Raw genomic sequence first — 17,716 nt, 5'->3', positions numbered from 1 at the left:
GGCATCCTCTTCCAAGTTAAGGCACCACAAGGACCAGGAGAAAACACTTGATGACAGGGGAACAAACCACATTAAACCACCGCAAACGAGGAGGCGGGGCAGTGAGGGCCCAAAGCCCTGGCGGCCCTAGAAGCACCGTGTCCTCAGGAAGCCGGCTGTGACACGGGGAGGGGGGAGGAACCCCCGGGCTGAGGGGGGGCTTCTCATTGTTCTTCTGCTAAAAAAATGACTTAAGAAGACAGTTGAGGTGATACAGACACTTGACACTTCATGAAGTGGACGGTCTCCTTTTGGAAAACTGGGCAGAAGGCAGGAAGCTTTTATAGGATAAAGAATAAAAAACAAGGAAGAGAAAAATGGAAAACATCGGGTTGTGTGGGGCCCCAGGGTCAACCTGGTTTGGGATGAGAAGCCCAGAGTTGGCGTGGTGGGTGGGGACAGCTGACTGCATTTACCCTGAACATCCACGTCAAGTGGGCCTTTACAGGGTCGCGAAAGTTACCTACGTGCCATGGCACCCCGGGCAGGAGAGGCTCCATCTTGGACCTAGAAATCTCCTTCAACACTGCCAATTTCATTCTTTACTTGTTCTTTTCTTTGTTTGCTTGTTTCTTTTCGGAGGGTTTACGACATCTTCTTTGAGTGACACGAACTTCCTTCACTGTTGTCATTTTCCGGGGCCTTTTCCTGGGCAGGGTAACAGCTGAGCCCTTCCTGGCCCGGTTTGCTAGGGCCCTCACCGGTCAGAGGCATGTTATTTCCTTCTAGGCTCTGCGTCCTCAGCAGCGGGGCTTGTTTCGGGCTGTGGAGCAAGTGGTCAGCCCGCCAGGCTCCCCCAGGCATGAGAAACAGGCTGCTGTGGCTTCTGCTTGTCCTACAAAGTCAGCTCTGTAGCTAAAGGAGCTTCATCTTCGCCCCTGCTGGTGGAGGTGCCGCCAGGTGGTCCCTGGACCCAGGTGAGTGGGCCCAGGTGCCCAAAGCAGATGCGCTGAGGGACCTCCGGAGGCTGAAGGGAGAGAATGCCGGGGTCAGAACCACGGAGGCCAAATCTGTAACCAGGGGCAGAGGGCATCCCTGGGCCAGGAGTAGGGGCTGGGTCTGAATCCTTCAGGAGCAGCTGGGAGGGAGGAAAGTTGGAAGGAAGCAAGAGAAGAGAGTTTCGGATCTCAGCCGTGAGCGCACAGCTGGCCGCTCGGCGGGGTCGGCTTTACTGAGGCCCAGACAGGGGGTGTGGGGGTGAGTTGTCCTAGTTAATTGCCCTGGGCGGGGGCGAATTGCAGGTAACTCATCAGTCATTATCTGCAAAAGTGCTGTGTGTGGGCGCAGAACAGTGGCCTACAGCCAGGAACCCTGAGTTTGCCCCTAATTAATTGTGTGATCGTGGACAAATAATTTTTTGTGGCGTCAGATTCCTCCTCTATTGGGTCAAGATGTTGGATTAGATTAGCTGTTCTCAATGCTCCCTTGGGGAGCTTTTCACAAATACTGATGCCTGCTATTGTGCCCAGGGATACTGATTTTAACTGGTCTACTGTGAGGCCTAGGAATCATATATTTTTTAAGCTCTCCAGGTGTTTCTAATCTATAGCCAGCGTGTTGAACCACAGACCAGAAGAACTCTCCTTTTGGGTTTGAAATTCTATGAGTCTGGGTTATAAGTAGGGTGACCAACCACCCCGATTTGCCCGGGACTGTCCCAGTTTTCACACTGAAAGTCCCCGGTCCCAGAAACCCCTCAGTCTCGGGCCACGGTCTACATCACTCCCCCTCTGACATCGGTATAAAAAGAAAGAAGAGAGGCATGCTCAGAGCTCTCTGGGGTGCGTTGTGAGTGTGAGTTTTGTGTGTGATGTCACCAGGCCTGTCAGTAAGCAAATGTATGACTCGACCACTTACCTGCTACATAATTGCTGTGTGTGCAGTTAAGTACACATTTGGATAAGGCCTACCTCCATGGGTTTCTAAAGATTATACACCAACCGTCCTAGCTTGTTTCCTGTTCTCCAACCTGATGCTTTGAGAAAGCAGGCTTTTACTTTTTCTTTCTGACTCTAGTAAAACGAAGAAAAATTAAAAGCAGAACAGTTTTAAAAGACATTCATTCACTCAAATATATTCAGCCTCTGCCTGTTGATTCTTCTTCTCTACTCTGTGTCCAACCTACTACCCAGGTGTATTTTCTCCGCCTTCAAGACATACCCTGAATCTCAAACATATCCCTTCTGACTGCCCCACATCTATCACCCTTGGGCAGCAGTTCCCAGACTTGAGGGACATCAGAGTCACCCTGCAAGCTTGTTACAACTATAATGCCAGGGCTCGAGTTTCTGATTCAGGAGGTCTGGGGTGGGACCGATTATTTGCGTTTCCAACAAGGTCCCAGGTGTTACCTGTTGCATCTCAGGGTGATGCGTGGAGATCTGGCAGGTGGGACCCTGGACTCCAGAAGGGGGACGTGAGCTGTGGGCTTTTAAAAAATTGTGGTGAGATACACACAACATAAAATTTACTGTCATAACCATTTTTAAGTGTACAGTTTGGTCATGTTAAGTACATTCACAGTGCTGTGCAATCATCACCACCACCCACCTCCACCTCCAGAACTTCTTTCATCTTGCAAAACTGAAACACTGTACCCATTAAACTGTAACTCCCCGTTCTCCCCATCCCAGCCTTGCCAACCACCCTTCTACTTGCTCTCTCTGAATCTGATTATTCTAGGTACCTCAGATAGGCAGAATGATAGAGCTTATATTTGCATTTGTCTTTTTGTGACTAGCTTATTTCACTTAACACAGAGCTCTCGAGGTCCATCCATGTTGTAGCATGTGTCAGAATTTCTTTCCTTTTTAAGGCTGAATAATATTCCACTGACTGTATAGACAACGTTTTCCTTATCCATCCATCCATTGATGGACACTTGGGTTGTTTCTGCCTTTTGTGAATAATGCTGCTATGAACGTGGGTGTGCAAATATCTCTTGGAGTCTCTGCTTTCAGTTCTTTTGAGTATATACCCAGAGGTGGAATTGCTGGATCATATGGTATTTCTATTTTTAATTTTTTGAGAACCCTTTATACTGTGTTTCACAGTGGCCGCGCCATTTTACACTCCCATCTGCAGCGCACAAAGGTTCCAATTTCTCCGCATCCTCACCAACACTTGTTATTTTCTGTTTTTTTTTTTTGATAGTAGCCATGCTGGGCTGTGGAGCTTAAGCTACATGATTAAGGAAATTTGAGAAATTGCCATTTAAAAAAATCCTTAATGGGAAATTAATGCAGGAGAGACGATAAATGTACTTCGAAACAGAAACATTCTGACCTATGTTTTGATGAGACTTCTTTCATCTACTCCCTTTGCCTTTACTCTCCCTACTTACTTTTCTTCTTCTATTCTGTTCCCATATCTGTGCATTCCTTAGTATTCAATAGCTTCTATCCAACCCTCCATCTTATAGGATGATCATCTTACCCACAAGGCAGCCATGTCCCTCTCAAAACTACTCAAATCTTTTTTGACCCAAGAGCCAGAACAAACTAAATTAATCAGGTTTTAAACCTGAAGTTTGGTTGAGTCCTTGGGAGCTTCTTAAACCACACCCATCTTTTTCCAAAATGACAAAGCTACTGTACTTTGGTTTATAAAAGGAGGAATAAGGCATGATAATATGGGAGTCTAAGGTATTACTTTTTTTCTTTGCAACTGCTGACAACAATTTATAGTTTCTTGCAGTTCAGAGGCACAGATCGTAGAATTGCTTCTCCCTTGCATTAAATAAGAAGTTAAGACATAAATATCAGAAAAACAAAGATGGCGGCTCATAGAAAAGAAAACAGAGATTATCCTTCTTCTTCACGGTTGATATTTTTTTGTGTTTTATTTTTTTGTGAGTTGTGGATTCTGGAGTGGTCAGAGGTCCCAACTGACCACTGAAGGATGGGACTGGAAATGTCAAGTCTTCTGTCCCTAAAGGGCTGGAGGCAAAAACCCCAACAGTGGAGAAATGGTCTCAACTGATGAAGAAGCTGGACCACAGAGACCACCTGCCAACACAAGCTTTCTGGCCCCCATGAGTGATATGAGAAACATTCAAATAATTGGAACTTGAGGGTCATGGAATGAGTTCTCGATTTCCATGTGCCATCTAACTAGACATAATTATGTGTATATATAATGTATGTATTAACTGCTAATTAAATACTAATATAGGTGTTAAAAAGTAATACTATCCATGGAATATAGGCAGATATACCCATGATACAACAGTCCTTCCATGCTTTAAAGATTGTCCTCTTTGCTTTTGTTGTGGTCATCCATGTACAATGCTTGGTGTCAGTCTATTTATCTCTTGTAAAAATAAAATACAGTGTGTGTGTGTGAAAAATAAACTAAATAAATAAAAAAAAAAAAAAAAAAGATTGTCCTCTTAGACTAACCAGCCTCAGAATGACCCTCATGAAGGGAGGAAGGGCACCATGTCCAGGATGTCAGCCGAGTCACCTCGGAGATGAGCAGGGTGACCTGCCACAGACAGGCTGTCCTTAACTGCGAGCACAGTTCCTCTCAGGCAAGGCGAAGCCATGTTGGTTTGGGGATAGTAAAGCAGGTAAATTTCTGGCTCATTCAGCCACGTGAAGACTGTTGTTTACAAATTGCCACTGTTCAGACTAGAACATTCAGAATTAATCGACAAGTGTCCCTTGAAAACCAGTTTTGAGATCCATCCGTGTTAGAAACTGTGAGTGATAACAAAAATGGTGAGACAGAGTCCTGTCCTTGATGGCGTTTCCAGTCTAGAATCACCAGCACTTTCTCAGTTACAATGGACGAGACTCCAGCTCACACCTGCTTAGAATAAAAGCGGGGGGCACTTACTGTAGTGATCCTGGGGATCTTATGGAGTCAGATGAGGCTCTGCATATGCAGGAAGGCTGGGATCAGGACTGGGCAGCGTGGAGGCCAGGACCGGGGCTCAAAGTCAGCAGGACGTCCTCTCCCCAGGTGACGCTTTGGTCCTCCCGATGGAGACAGGTTTCTCCACGTGATGGACAATATAGCGCATGGGACACTCAGCCTCACGTGTGCCTTTCAACAGTCCCTGACCAGAGGGGAGAGGAGGCTTCTCTCCCAACTTTGAAGATGTCAAAAAAGGATTTTGGCCGAGGGTCACTGTGGCCAGGGGTGAGGTATTATGATGCATCCGGCCTGGTCCTTTGCCCCCTCTGTAGCTAAGGAGCTTTCTCCTTTCTAAAAGGGAGAAAGGATTTGGGGTCAGACAGAGTCAAGTCCCCACAGTCACTGTGGCAAGATGAGACGGGGGCACAGAGCAGCAGTGAAAGCTGCCATTGTGGCCGTGGAAGGGGCAGCGGCACAGGTGAGGACCATCTCCCAGCCCATGCTGCCACACCCACTGTGGCTCTCGGGCTACCCAGGCATTGCAGACATGCAGGGTCATCTCTGAATCCAGGAACTGAATCACAGAAAGCATTTAATTAGGGAGATTTCACGTTCGATTCCTCCTACATTAGAGTGACCACAAAGGAGATGCTACGGCTCTTAGATGTGATTCAGAAAGTTTGGTCAAATGCACTCCTTGATCTCACCAGCTCTGCAATCCTGTGTGAGTCCTCTGTGGCCTGGCTCCAGGCAGAGGAGGTCCTGGACACCAAACATTGTCATAAAATTTTCATTTTGTTACCTTCTTATATCTGACAGTCTCTACCCCTACCCCACCCAATGGCTATCATGGAGTCATGGGGTTCATGTTTTACTGCCCCCTTCCCAGGGGCTTAGCAGTAGGGGGTGTTGGAAGTTTGGGGCAGAGACAAGTGGGAGCCAGTTCTTGGGTTTTGAGTACAGGCCCTCATATCTGGTCAGTTTAATCCAATGCTTCTCAACTGGGGGCCATCTCGGTTGTTGTACTGGGACATCCAATGGGTAGAAGCCAGGGGTGCTACAAAACGCCCTACAGTGTGCAGGAAACCCCACAACAAAGCCTTGTCCTGCCCCAAAAGCCAGTGTGCTGAGGGCAAGTTCTGGTTCTGATTGAACATGCAGTAGGAGTCCAGTTCTCTGGAGGGTTAAGGACAGGTGTCAGATAAAGTGAAAGAACGTTCTAGATGTTCTAGGAAGTGGCAAAGAGTAGGGACCCATGGGTCTTCCTTCCTCAGCCTGTGGCCCAAGGACATCAGCAGTACTTAAGTGGACAAGCGTGTCTTCAAAAACACTCCTGTTCTGACTTGTGGTTGCCAAGGGGGAGGCGGGTGGGGGAGAGATGGAGTGGGAGTTTGGGATTAGCAGATGCAAACTGTTATATATAGAATGGATAAACAGAGAACTATATTCAATATCCTGTGATAAACCATAATGGAAAAGAATATGAAAAAATGTGTATATATATATATTTATGTATAACTGAATCACTTTGCTGTACAGCATAAATTAACACAACATTGTAAATCAGCTATTCTTCAATAAAATAAAATTTTAAAACAACAACTCCTGTTCTAACAAACTCTAGAGACACAGCAGCAGCCTTGCACCAAACAATTCCCTTCCACAGTCCCAGGCTGAGCCTTCACCAGCCTGGAAGATATTCCCCATCATCCCACACCCCTCCCCTGGGTGGAGGGACCTTGACTTGCCCAGGTCCCAGGCTGGCAGGGCTGGCTCTCAAAGAGAACTTCACTCTTCTCAGGTGGAAAAGCTTGACAGTTTGATTTTTATATTAAGCCTTTGGTGAAAAACCCAGGTATCCATATTTTTTGTATGTGTATTTCAAACTATCTTGACTCTTAATGTTGCCAATTCCCATGAGAAGAAAATGTGAGATTATAAGCCAGCTCTTATCACTGGAAAATTTCACCATGGGACACAAATCATGAGAACAGGACGTATTCCAACAAGGAGGAGCACTGAGAAAAATACCACTTAGATATAATTATATTTCATCAAAGACACAATAGAATTGGAGGGGAGGGGATGAGAGAGGCTTGTTCTAATCATGAAGCCCTGAGGAGGACCTACCACAAAGAAAACACACATTTAGGAAGGATCATTAAGCTGTTTTACTGAGGCTGTAAGGTTTCATCCACCCCTCCGTCCACTACGCATCTTTCATTCATTCATTCATTCTGATTTTCTACTCTGTTCAGGGAAGCCAGTGCTGAAGGCACAAAGGATAAAACAAGGCTTAGATGATAACTCCCACCCTCAAGGAATTTAGAGTTGCCTGTGAAGCCGGCCGCGTGCTTTGACGTGAGAACTTCTGTTTTCCTAATGGGAGTTCTGATCTCACTCTGTCGCATTCCAACTTATGATTCATAAACTGAGCTATATTTCCCTCACTCACATGGGAAATAAGAGGCTGAGAAATTCCCTTTCAACTGGATCTGTTTTGTGCTCCAGGGGGCGCCATCATATCGAACACACTTAGATGGGGGGCTCAAGGCAGAGTAAGAACACGGCTTTCCCTGTGCCAGATATTTGGGGATCAGGGAGTTTTAGAGAAGTTTGCTGTCTTGGAGGATTCAGGAGGGAAGGTTCTCTGAGATTTTCTAAGTTAAAGGGTAACATACATCAAGGAAGGTATACAAATACTAAATACACAACTCAGTGAAACTTTGCACAGCTACACACTCAGGTAACCTCCACCCAGGTGAAGATGCAGAGCACCTCCAACCACCAGAGGTTCCCTACTGCCGCTTCCCAGACTACACCCCCTCCCACAAGGATTATTCTGATTTTATCATCATACATGGTTTTACCTGTCTTGAACTTCACAAAAAGGGAACTATGCATATGTACTCTTCTTTCTGGGGAGGGGGTAGTCTGTTTCTTGGGTCCATGTTCACGTCTGCCCATCGTCCAAATCGATGCGTTTATCGCTAGTCCGATCTCCTTACTGTCCCATAGAATTCCACTGAAGGAACGCACTCCGATTCATTCATCCATCCTCTCACTGATGGGCATTTAGGCTGTTTACAGTTTGAGGTACTATGACTAAGAAGGCATGCACATGGGTTTTGGTGCACACTACTCTTGACACATACATAAGAGTAGAGTCTGAGAGTATTTTTAGATTCTAAAAATGTTCCTAGATAAAACACACTAGTTTTTCATCTCTGAATATGTATACAGATGTTTATATATCTGTATACATATATATGTACGTGTATACAGCAAGTGTGTTTCTTAAAGAGAGAGCCATCTGCAGCCCACAGAAAATGGATTTTCGATTGTGAGTGACCCCACTCTGGACAAGGCACACTGCTTTGCTCTAAAATCATAGGATGGGGAATTCCCTGGCAGTCCAGTGGTTAGGACTCAGCGCTTTCACTGCTGGCCTGGCTTCAACCTCTGGTGGGGGAACTAAGATCCTGCAAGCCAGCATTGTCCGGCCAAAAAGAAATAAATCAATAACAAATAAAATCAGACAATGAACAACATCGACATTTATGTCACATAGTGGACAGATGAGACCATAAGGGGAGTGGTGTCCTTTGTTCCTTAAAGTTAATTGGTTAAAATTAATTGGTTAGAAGCACGTGTGTATGTGTGTACACGGAGCTGGCTCTGGAAAGCATGTGTTTCTTTTGACAATGACAGCTGGGTGCCAGCGGTTAGAGCCTTGAGGTCCTGCTGATCTGTTATCCTGGAAAACGTGAAGACACTGTGAAGGGGGGACCTCCAGGCCTGGGTGACTGATGGGATGAGGCATGGGAAGGAGGGGGGAAAGACAACCCGAGGTTCCGTCTGGAGGAGGAGGAAGACGCTTATGGTATTAAGAGAAGCAAGAAAATAAAGAGGAAGCAGAACAGCACCAACATTTACCTGCCCTCCTGTGCTGAAACATACACAAAATGTATCCTCTTTATTTCTCCATAACCAATCGTGAGACCTCACCTTCTGGAAAGTTCTGGAAAGGACACCTGGACTTCCAGCTTGCCGGGTGGAGTCTCAGTGTCTTTGGATGATTCGCTCTCTGGGGCAAATGCTCAGCTCCCCCCCACTCCACCCCCCCACCCCGTCCCCAGCTGCCTTTCCTCTGAGAGGCATGTAGGTACAGGGTGTTGGAACTGGCTGCATTGCCCAGAGTCTTGATAATCTCATGAAAGTTAAACTGATTATAAAGTTTATGACCATATAAACTATAAAAAGAATGGATAGTTTGTTTATTCACTAAAACATAAAAGCAAAAATAGCCAGGAAGCCCCTGAAAAAGAACAATGGGGGAAACAGGAAAATGTTATAAAACCCTGTAACTGGATCAGTGTGGTATCAGCACAGAAATAGACACACAGACCAAGGAACAGAGTAGAAAATCTAGAAAAAGATCCATTGGTCTATGACAGTTTCCAATGAAGGAGGCCTTTCGAGTCAATGGGGGAGAAATAGAAGTTTCAATAGGTGGTTTAAGGATACCTGGATGGCCATGTGGAAAAAGATAAAATTAGATCCCTTCTTCACATGGTATACTGACATAAGTTCCAAATGAATCAGAGATTTAAATGTGAAAAATTAAGCCCTACATCTACTAGAAGAAAACATGGGTGAATTCCTCTGTAACTTGAAAAATGAGAAAACTTTCCTAAAGCTTAAAATCCAAAAGCAATGAAAGAAAAGATTAGTAAATCTGATTACATAAAAAAAAGTTGGCAAAAAATACCATAAGCAAATTATAACAAACCAGGACAAAATACTATAGACAAAGTGTTATTATCCCTGATATAAAAATAGCTTCTAAATTAAAAAAGAAAAAGGCCAAAAAATCTATAGAAACACGGACTAGAGAAATGGAGAAGTCAGAGAAAATAAAATCCAAATGGGCCTTACCCATGTGAAAAGATTCTCAACCTTGCCTACAATAAGAAAAATGCAAATTAAAACTCATTGAGATACTATTTCTCACCTAGCAGGTTGACAAAAGGCAAAATGTTTGACATATTCTGTTGGCCAAGCTGTGGGGAAACAAGCATTCTGATACGTTGCTGGTGGGAATGCAAAATTCCCACCAGCAATGTATAATTCCTATGGAGGGAAACTTGGAAATATCTATGAAAATTACATATGCTTTTATTCACTGAACTGGCTTTCCTGCTTTTAGGTATTTGTCCCAAAGATAGTGTAGCATGAATATGAAAAGATGCATTCACTTTCATGCAGCACTGATTAACAAAAGTTTGGCAACAAAGCAACTGTCTGTCAACAGGGATCTGGTTGAATTACTTACATTTACAAAATGAAGAGGTATTCAAATGAAAAAAAGGAAAAAGAAATGTTTCTATATACTACTACTGCATAGTTATTTCTGGATTATATCAATAAGTGGAGAAACAATATATCATTTATATGATAAAGGGGAGGGATGTGAATATACACACACATATTCTTTCTATAAATATATCTAAACTTGTGTTTTTAAAAATGGAAAGATAAACCATAAAGAGAGGGAAAAAAGGTTACTGATAGGGAGAAAAAGAGAATGGGGTTGAAAGAACAGGTGTGGAAGCTAGACTTCTCTGACTATACCTCGTCTGGTAGATTTGATTTTGAAACCAAGTAAATATTTTGTATAATTATAAAACAAAATTAAATTTAAAAAGGAAAAGAGAAATATTCTAAAAATTGAAAGAAATGAATCTGACTGTATAGTGAGTTGGTGGCATAATGCACAGAGGTGAGATATTTCAAGGGACTTTAATTCACAGTAATTTGACTGTACATCTGTAGTCAGATAGATCCTGACGACAAAGAGAAGTACCCCCCCCCCAAAAATCCACACCCAAAACCTGTATTGAGTGATCATATTATTTTTTAAAATAAATTTATTTATTTATTTATTTATTTATTTATTTATTTATTTATTTATTTATTTTTGGCTGCGTTGGGTCTTCGTTGCTGCACGTGGGCTTTCTCTAGTCAGGGTGAGTGGTGGCTACTCTTCGTTGTGGTGCACGGGCTCTAGGTGCATGGGCTTCAGTAGTTGTGGCACGTGGGCTCAGTAGTTGTGGCCCACAGGCTTAGTTGCTCCATGACATGTGGGATCTTCCCAAACCAGGGATCAAACTCATGTCCCCTGCATTGGCAGGTGGATTCTCAACCACTGTGCCACCAGGGAAGTCCAGTAATCATATTATTGATAATGGTGTTGGTATTATTATTTTGAGATTGTTGTCAATGAATTGTGAGATGAAGCAAACTGTTACCGAACTCAGGTTCAGCTGCTTGCTGTTCAAAAGCCAATACTCAAGAGACAGGAGTTGGTTGGAAAGGAAAGGTGCTTTATTTAGGAGGCCAGCAACCTAGGAAGAAGTTGAACTCATGTCCAAGAACCAACTCCGAAGACTGTGCTCTACCATGAAAGTTTTTAAAGGGAGAAAGGGAAACTTAATCACAGTAACATTTGAGGAGAGGGTCAGAGTCTTTGTTATCTTGCACTGTGTGCAAACTTTCTTCTGATTGATTGGTGGTGAGGTAACAGGGCGGTGCTCCAGGACTCCTGTGCTCAGTCTGAAGTTACCATCCTCCACCTGGGTGGGGACATTAGTTCCTGCAGCAGAACTCAAAGATATTGTTATAGCCCTTGAGGAGGAACCAGGACCCTGCTTTGTCACTGCACAGTTGTTTCTTATTTTTTTTTCAATTGGAGTATAATTGTTTTACAATGTTGTGTTAGTTTCTGCTTTACAACAAAGTGAATCAGCTATATGTTTACATATATTCCCTCCCTCTTGGACCTCCCTCCCACCCCCCCATCCCACCCATCTAGGTCCTCGGATTCCACTAGCTATCTATTTTACACATGGTAGTGTATTTATGTCAAACCTAATATCCCAATTCATCCCACCCTCCCCTTCCCCCACTGTGTCCACACATCCATTCTCTACATCTGTGACTCTATTCCTGCCCTGGACATAAGTTCATCTGTACCATTTTTCTAGATTCCACATACATGCATTAATATACAATATTTGTTTTTCTCTTTCCGGCTTACTTCACTCTGTATGACAGACTCTAGGTCCATCCACATCTCTACAAGTGACCCAGTTTGACTCCTTTTTGTGGCTGAGTAGTATTCCATTGTATATATGTACCACATCTTCTTTATCCATTCATCTGTCGATGGACACTTAGGTTGTTTCCATGTCCAGGCTATTGTAAATAGTGCTGCAGTGAATAGTGGGGTACAGGTGTCTTTTTGAATTATGGTTTTCTCAGGGTATGTGCCCAGTAGTGGCATTGCTGGGTCATATGGTAGTTCTATTTTTAGTTTTTTAAGGAAACTCCATACTGTTCTCCATAGTGGCTGTATCAATTTACATTCCCACCAACAGTGCAAGAGGGTTCCCTTTTCTCCACACCCTCTCCAGCATTTATTGTTTGTAGATTTTTTGATAATGGCCATTCTGACCAGTGTGAGGTGATACCTCATTGTAGTTTTCATTTGCATTTCTCTAATAACTACTGATGTTGAGGATCTTTTCATATGCCTCTTGGCCATCTTTATGTCTTCTTTGGACAAATGTCTATTCAGGTCTTCCACCCATTTTTTTGATTGGGTTGTTTATTTTTTTGATATTGAGCTGCATGAGCTGTTTGTATATTTTGGAGATTAATCCTTTGTCCATTGCTTCATTTGCAAATATTTTCTCCCATTCTGAGGGTTGTCTTTTCGTCTTGTTTATGGTTTCCTTTGCTGTGCAAAAGCTTTTAAGTTTAATTAGGTTCGATTTGTTTATTTTTGTTTTTATTTTCATTACTTTAGGAGGTGGGTCAAAAAAGATCTTGCTGTGATTTATGTCAAAGAGTGTTTTTCCTATGTTTTCCTCTAAGAGTTTTATAGTGTCCAGTCTTACATTTAGGTCTTTAATCCATTTTGAGTTTATTTTTATGTATGGTGTTAGGGAGTGTTCTTATTTCATTCTTTTACATGTAACTGTCCAGTTTTCCCAGCACCACTTATCAAAGAGACTGTCTTTTCTCCACTGTATGTTCTTGCCTCCTTTGTCATAGATTAGGTGACCATAAGTGTGTGGGTTTATCTCTGGGCTTTCTATCGTGTACCATTGATCTATATTTCTGTTTTTGTGCCAATACCATGCTCTCTTGATTACTGTAGCTTTGCAGTATAGTCTGAATTCAAGGAGCCTGATTCCTCCAACTTCATATTTCTTTCTCAAGATTGCTTTGGCTATTTGGTGTCTTTTGTATTTCCATACAAATTGTAAAATCTTTTGTTCTGATTCTATGAAAAATGCCATTGGTAATTTGATAGGGATTGCAGTGAATCTGTAGATTGCTTTGGGCAGTATAGTCATTTTCACAATGTTGATTATTCCAGTCCAAGAACATGGTATATCTCTCCATCTGTTTGGGTCATCTTTGATTTCTTTCATCAGTGTCTTATAGTTTTCTGCATACAGGTCTTTTGTCTCCCTAGATAGGTTTATTCCTAGGTATTTTATTCTTTTTGTTGCAATGGTAAATGGGAGTGTCTCCTTAATTTCTCATTCAGATTTTTCATCATTAGTGTATAGGAATGCAAGAGATTTCTGTGCATTAATTTTGTATCTTGCAACTTTACCAAATTCATTGATTAGCTCTAGCAGTTTTCTGGTGGCATCTTTAGGATTTTCTATGCATAGTATCATGCCAACCGCAAACAGTGACAGTTTTACGTCTTCTTTTCCAAATTGTATTCCTTTTGTTTCTTTTTCTTCTCTGATTGCCATGGCTAGGACTTCCAAAACTATGTTGAATAAAAGTGGTGAGAGTGGACATCCTTGTCTTGTTCCTGATCTTAGAGAAAATGCTTTCAGTTTTTCACCATTGAGAATGATGTTTGCTGTGTGTTTGTCATATATTATTATTATGTTGAGGTAGGTTCCCTCTATGCCCACTTTCTGGAGACGTTTTATCATAAATCGTTGTTGAATTTTGTGAAAAGCTTTTTCTGCATCTATTGATATGATCATATGGTTTTTATTCTTCAATTTGTTAATATGGTGTATAACATTGATTGATTTGCATATATCAAAGAATCCTTGCATCCCTGGGATAAATCCCACTTGATCATGGTGTATGATCCTTTTAATGTTTTGTTGGATTCTGTTTGCTAGTATTTTGTTGAGGATTTTTGCATCTGTGTTTGTCAGTGATATAGATCTGTAAGTTTCTTTTTTTGTGATATCTTTGTCTGGTTTCGGTATAAGGGTGATGGTGGCCTCATAGAATGAGCTTGGGAATGTTCCTCCCTTGGTAATTTTTTGGAAGCGTTTGAGAAGGGTAGGTGTTAGCGCTTCTCTAAACGTTTGATAGAATTCACCTGTGAAGCCATCTGGTCCTGGACTTTTGTTTGTTGGAAGATTTTGAATTACAGTTTCAATTTCATTACTTGTGATTGGTCTGTTTATATTTTCTTATTCTTCCTGGTTCAGTCTTGGAAACTTGTACCTTTCCAAGAAGTTGTCCATTTCTTCCAGGTTGTCCATTTTATTGGCATATAGCTGTTTGTAGTGGTCTCTTATACTCCTTTGTATTTCTGTGATGTCAGTTGTAATTTCTCCTTTTCCTTTCTCCTTTTTTATTGATTTGCATCCTCTCCCTTTTTTTCTTGATGAGTCTGGCTAAAGGTTTATCAAATTTGTTTATCTTCTCAAAGAACCAGTTTTATTAATCTTTGCTATTGTTTTCTTCATTTCTATTTCATTTATTTCTGCTCTGATCTTTATGATTTCTTTCCTTCTACTAACTTTGGGTTTTTGTTGTTGTTGTTCTTCTTCTTCTTCTTCTTTCTCTAGTTGCTTTAGGTGTAAGGTTAGATTGTTTATTTGAGATTTTTCTTGTTTCTTGAGGTGAGATTGAATTGCTATAAACTTCCCTCTTAGAACTGTTTTTGCTGCGTCCCATAGGTTTTGGGTCATCATGTTTTCGTTGTCATTTGTTTCTAGGTATTTTTTTTCCTCTTTGATTTATTCAGTGATCTATTGGTTATTCAGCAGTGCACTGTTTAGCTTCCATGTGTTTATGTTTTTTACAGTTTTTTTTCCTGTGATTGATTTCTAATCTCATAGTGTTGTGGTTGGGAAAGCTGCTTGATACGATTTCACTTTTCTTAAATTATCCAAGTCTTGATTTGTGACCCAAGATATGATCTATCCTGGAGAATGTTCTGTGTGCACTTGAGAAGAAAGTGTATTCTGTATTCACTCTCTCAGGTGGATTGTCTTATACATATGAACTAAATCTATCTGGTCTATTGTGTCATTTAAAGCTTGTGTTTCCTTACTTATTTTCTGTCTGGATGATCTGTTCATTGGTGTAAGTGGGGTGTTAAAGTCCCTCACTATTATTGTGTTACTGTTGATTTCCCCTTTTATGGCTGTTAGCATTTGCCTCATGTATTGAGGTGCTCCTATGTTGGGTGAATAAATATTTATAATTGTTTTATCTCCTTCTTGGATTGATCCCTTGATCATTATGTAGTTTCCTTCCTTATCTCTTGTAACAGTCTTTATTTTAAAGTCTATTTTAACTGATATGAGTATTATTACTCCAACTTTCTTTTGATTTTCATTTGCATGGAATATCTTTTTCCATTCCCTCACTTTCAGTCTGTATGCGTCCCTAGGTCTGAAGTGGGTCTCTTGTAGTCAGCATATATACAGGTCTTGTTTTTGTATGCATTCAGCCAGTCTGTGTCTTTTGGTTGGGGCATTTAATCCATTTACATTCAAGGTAATTATCGATACGTATGTTCCTATTACCATTTTCTTAATTGTTTTGGGTTTGTTTTTGTGGGTCTTTTTCTTCTCTTGTGTTTCCTGGCTAGAGAAGTTCCTTTATCATTTGTCCTAAAGCTGCTTTGGTGGTGCTGAATTCTCTTAGCTTTTGCTTGTCTGTAAAGCTTTTGATTTCTCTGTCAAATATGAATGAGATCCTTGCTGGGTAGAGTAATCTTGGTTGTAAGATTTTCCCTTTCATCACTTTAAATATGTCCTGCCACTCCCTCCTGGCCTGCAGATTTTCTGCTGAAAAATCAGCGGACAACCTTATGGAGATTCCCTTGTATGTTATTCGTTGCTTTTCCCTTGTTGCTTTTAATATTTTCTCCTTGTATTTAATTTTCGTTAGTTTGATTAATATGTGTCTTGGTGTGTTTCTCCTTGTGGTTATCCTGTATGGGCCCTCTGCGCTTCCTGGACTTGGGTGGCTATTCCCTTTCCCGTGTTAGGGAAGTTTTCAACTATAATCTCTTCAAATATTTTCTGACTCTTTCTCTTTCTCGTCTTCTTCTGGGACCCCTATAATTCGAATGTTGCTGCATATAATGTTGTCCCAGGGGTCTCTGAGACTGTCCTCAATTCTTTTCATTATTTTTTCTTTATTCTGCTCCTTGGAAGTTAATTCCACCATTCTATCTTCCAGCTCACTTACTCATTCTTCTGCTTCTGTTATTCTGCTATTGGTTCCTTCTAGTGTATTTTTCATTTCAGTTATTGCATTGTTCTTCACTGTTTGTTTGTTCTTTAGTTCTTCTAGGTCCTTGTTAAACATTTCTTGTATTTTCTTGATCCATGCCTCCATTCAGTTTCCGAGATTTTGGATCATCTTTACTATTCTGAATTCTTTTTCAGTAGATTGTCTATTTCCTCTTCATTTATTTGGTCCTATAGGTTTTTACCTTGCTCCTTCATCTGTAACATATTTTTTTGTCATCTCATTTTTTTTGATGGGTGGGGCTGTGTTCCTGTCTTACTGGTTGTTTGGCCTGAGGTGTCCAGCACTGGAGTTTGCAGGTGGTTGGGTAGAGCCAGGTATTGGTGCCGAAATGAGGACCTCTGGGAGACCTCACTCTGATTAATATTCCCTGGGGTTTGAGGTTCTGTTAGTCCAGTGGTTTGGACTCCACGTTCCCACCACAGGAGCTCAGGCCTGAGCCCTGGCCTGGGAACCAAGATTCTGCAAGCTGCACAGTGAGACCAAGAAAAAAAAAAAAAAAAAACGGAGCAGAACATTAACAAAGAATAAAAAATAAAATAAAATTAGATAAGTAAAAATTATATTAGAAAAAAATAAAAATATAAATGAAACAACAACAACAAGGCAAAACAGAACCACAACAGCAAAAATAATAATAATAATAATAATAAGGGCCAGGAAAAGCCTCTGCTGTGAAGGGAGGGTGGGGCTTAGGCAGGGTGGGCCTTAGGCAGGGGTTGGGGCCTAGGCTCCAGACCCACTCAGCTGGAAAACATCCTAGTAAGATGGCAGGTAGGGGCTTAGGCTCAGCACGGCTGAAGGGGGCTTTGGAGGGCAGAGATTTAGGCCTGGGACCCCAGCAGGCTCACCAGGGCCTGAGCGGGCTGGGGAAACACTGGCCCCATTCCCCTCCTATCTCCTGATTCCACGAAGGTCTCTCCTGGTCCCCGCTGATCCCCTCACTGTGGGTGGGCCTCTCCAAGCATGGGAACCCCTCCCCTCCCCCAGCCACCCCTCAGGGGTGCCAGTGCCATCCTGCCTCCAGTTCTCCTCCCCCCACCACATCCTACCCAGTCACATGGGGGTCCCTTTGTCCCCTTAGGTGTCCAAGGTCCCCCACCAGTGCCTGGTAGATGCCCTATTTGTGAGGAGACATGAACTCTGCATCTGCCTACTCTGCCATCTTCTGCACAGTGGTTTCTTGGCTCCTCCTCCTTTGTTTCTGCATTCC

This window comes from Eschrichtius robustus, chromosome 21 (genome assembly GCF_028021215.1).
Source record: "Eschrichtius robustus isolate mEscRob2 chromosome 21, mEscRob2.pri, whole genome shotgun sequence".
NCBI classification, from domain to species: domain Eukaryota; kingdom Metazoa; phylum Chordata; class Mammalia; order Artiodactyla; family Eschrichtiidae; genus Eschrichtius; species Eschrichtius robustus.
The sequence above is the reverse complement of the archived record's forward strand: the minus strand, read 5'-3'. Positions refer to the sequence as shown.